Source organism: Propithecus coquereli, unplaced genomic scaffold, assembly GCF_000956105.1.
Source record: "Propithecus coquereli isolate 6110/MARCELLA unplaced genomic scaffold, Pcoq_1.0 Scaffold63, whole genome shotgun sequence".
NCBI lineage: Eukaryota > Metazoa > Chordata > Mammalia > Primates > Indriidae > Propithecus > Propithecus coquereli.
Window position 1 is genome coordinate 9,671,941 of NW_012152285.1, and position 3,958 is coordinate 9,675,898.

Below are 3,958 nucleotides of genomic sequence, written 5' to 3' on the forward strand. Positions count from 1 at the left end.
TCTCGATCAGTATCGCCAGACTCTGCTCAGGGGTATACGAGCGGCAGCTAAGAAGCCAACTAATTTGTCTAAGGTAAGCGAGACGGTGCAGGGACCGAATGAAGCCCCAGCGGCGTTTTTAGAACATCTCTTTGAGGCTTACCGCCTCTATACCCCTATAGATCCTGAAGCACCTGAAAATAGGCGAGCTATTAATATTGCCTTTGCCACTCAGTCGGCCCCTGATATTAGAAGGAAGCTGCAGAAGTTAGAGGGATTTGAAGGGAAGCTGCTGTCAGAGCTAGTGGAAATTGCTCAGAAGATTTATAATAACCAGGAAGATTCCAGTACAGTGCAGTCTAAGAGGATGGCCAAGATTATGGTGACTGCTATGGGGGGGCCTCAGAAGTTACGTGAAGGGGCAGGCCGCGACAACAGAAATGCGAAAATTCCTAGAAAAGGTCGAAGTGATCTGGGATCAGATCAATGTGCCTATTGTAAAGGGTACGGACATTGGAAGAAAGATTGCCCACGCAGACTGCAGCGGCGAGGGGAGACGCAGCCAGCCCCAGTCCTCGTGGAGGAAACCGAATGACGGGGCCGGGGCTCCATTCTAATGAGCCCCCAGGAGCCCAAGGTAGTTTTAAATGTTGGGGGCACCCCAGTAGAGTTCCTGGTTGATACTGGGGCCACACACTCTGTTCTGTAAAAAGCTATAGGACCTGTGTCGGACAAGAAGATCTCCATACAGGGAGCTACAGGTAAGACTAAATCTTACCCATGGACAAAAACTCGGATAACAAATTTGGGGGCAGGAACTATCACCCACTCTTTTTTAGTGATACCTGAGTGCCCATATCCTCTCCTGGGAAGAGACCTGCTTCAAAAATTGAGGGCCACTATAACCTTCCAGGGAGATGTGACTGAACTCTCATTTGGTCAAGGCCCCTCTGTCATGCTCCTTACCTGTCCCCTATCAGAAGAGTATTTGTTAACTGAAGAAACTCCTAGAAGCAATGGCCCGAGTAGGTATCTACAGGAACTTCAACATAAAATCCCAGGTATGTGAGCAGAGACTAATTCACCTGGTCTGGCCTCCCATCGGCCTCCCATCATTGTTCAGTTAACCAGCACTGCTACGCCGGTTCGTGTGCGGCAGTACCCTATTAGTTTGAAAGCAAAAAAGGGAATTGCTATTCATATAGCAAGACTTAGGCAGGCAGGAATTTTGGTGCCTTGTCAGTCTGCATGGAATACTCCTTTGCTCCCTGTTCAAAAGCCAGGGACTGATGACTATCGGCCAGTGCAGGATCTGCGGGAGGTAAACAAGAGAGTTGAGACTATTCATCCTACTGTGCCTAACCCATATACTCTCTTGAGTTTGTTACCTCCGAGTCATCAGATCTACACTGTTTTGGACTTAAAGGATGCCTTCTTTTCACTCCCACTGGCAACGGTGAGTCAACCCATTTTTGCTTTTGAATGGATTGACCCGGAAGGGGGATATTCGGGGCAATTGACTTAGACTCGGTTGCCACAAGGGTTTAAAAACTCACCCACACTGTTTGATGAAGCATTGAGTCAAGATTTAGTCCAGTTCAGACAAAAGCATCCACAAGTGACTCTTCTGCAATATATGGATGACCTCCCCTTGGCTGCGCAGGACCAAATGACCTGCAAAAAGGCTACTGAGGACTTGTTAGTTGAATTGGCCCAGCTAGGCTATAGAGTTTCAGCCAAAAAGGCTCAATTATGCACCCCGGTGGCGACATATTTGGGGTACGAACTAAGGGAAGGGAAGAGAACTCTCTCCACGGACAGAATTCAAGCAATTCTGGGAATACCACAACCCCAAACAAAGAAACAAGTGCGGGAATTCTTAGGAGCAGTAGGCTACTGCAGACTTTGGATTCCCAAATTTGCTGAAATAGCAAAGCCTCTGTATGCCAGCACCGGGGGAAAAGGGGAAGCCTTAGTGTGGACTGAAAATGAAACCAGGGCTTTTGAGAGCCTGAAGCAGGCGCTTGTAAATGCCCCTGCGCTGACACTGCCTGATTTAACTAAGCCTTTCCAGTTGTATGTGGCTGAGGCTCGAGGAATAGCAAAAGGAGTCTTGACTCAGAAACTAGGACCTTGGAATAGACCGGTGGCATACTTATCTAAGAGATTGGACCCAGTGGCCTCTGGCTGGCCGGGGTGCGTGCGTGCTATTGCAGCAACTGCTATTTTGGTAAAGGAAGCCCTAAAATTAACTCTGGGACAGGACTTATGCATAATCGCCCCTCATTCAGTAGAGACTTTGTTAAAAAGCCCACCAGACAGGTGGCTTTCAAATGCTCGGATAACTCAGTATCAAGTGTTATTATTGGACCCTCCTAGAATTCGCTTCTTGAAAACAGCCTCTCTCAATCCTGCCACTTTACTCCCAGATGACAAGCTTTCAGAACCATTACATGACTGTCATGAGATATTGGAGTCTCTGACGAATTTGCAGGCTGACCTCACTGACCGACCCTGGCCAGATCCTGATGAGGAGCTATACACAGACGGGAGCAGTTATGTGGATGAAGGAATTAGGTATGCAGGGGCTGCGGTGGTTACCAGGAATCGGGTTATCTGGGCACAAGCTTTGAATCAAGGAACTTCAGCTCAGAAAGCAGAACTTATTGCTTTGACCCAGGCCCTTAGGTGGGGAAAGGACAAAGTAGTTAACATTTATACTGATAGTAGATATGCTTTTGCTACTGCTCATGTTCATGGGGCACTTTACCAGGAACGGGGCCTCCTAACCTCAGGAGGAAAAGAAATAAAAAACAAATCTGAAATCTTGGCTCTACTGGAAGCTATATGGCTACCAAAAAGGGTGGCCATCATCCATTGCCGGGGGCACCAGATCGATGACTCCCCAATGGCAAACGGAAATGCGTTTGCTGACGCCACGGCTAAGGAAGCCGCCAGAAAACCAGTGGGGCCTCTTCACATTCTGCCTGTTCTGCCTGAACGACTTCTGCCACCTTCACCAACTTATACAAAGGAAGAACTTGAGTTGGGAAAGACTTTGGAGGCTAACACTATTACGGGGGGTTGGAAAACCCTTCCGGACAACAGGATCCTGGTCCCTAAATGCTTGGGGCGACAATTAATTGAACAAATACACCAAAGTACGCATCTTGGGAGCACAAAATTGATGGAGCTTCTCCAAAGAGACTATTATATACCTAGTCTACATCAGATGGTCCAGCAGGTAACTACAAGATGCCTTGCCTGTGCACAAATTAATTCAGGTAAAAGAATAAATTTTTCTCCTGGGACCAGATTAAGGGGACAAGCCCCGGGGGAGCAGTGGGAGACGGATTTCACAGAAGTAAGGCCAGGCAAATACGGATATCGCTATCTATTAGTGTTTGTTGATACTTTTTCAGGTTGGGTGGAAGCGTTTCGCACAAAGTTAGAGACAGCACAGGTAGTGGTAAAGAAGTTAGTGACAGAAATTGTTCCTAGATTTGGCCTCCCCTTAGCTCTGGGGTCCGACAATGGTCCAGCGTTTATCGCCAAAACCACTCAATTATTAGCTCAAGTATTAAAGATAAAATGGAAATTGCATTATATTTATAGGCCTCAGAGCTCAGGCCAGGTAAAAAGGATGAATAGGACCTTGAAGGAGACATTGAGTAAACTAAGAGCAGAGACGGGTGAGGACTGGGTGAGCCTCCTTCCTTTCCCTCTATTAAGAGCTAGATGTACCCCTTATATAAAAGGCATAACTCCATATGAAATCATGTTTGGCCGTCCGCCCCCACTGGTCCCTAAAGTGGGGGAGGACAAAATAGCGGAGTTAAGTGACCATACCCTTCTCAAGTCCTTACAGGCCTTGCAGCTGAGTACCCAGAAAACTCATGACCTGATCAGGGCTGCGCACCCAGGCCCTGCTAACCCTTCTTCTGACAAAGTTCCATTCCAGATACAGCCTGGAGACCTC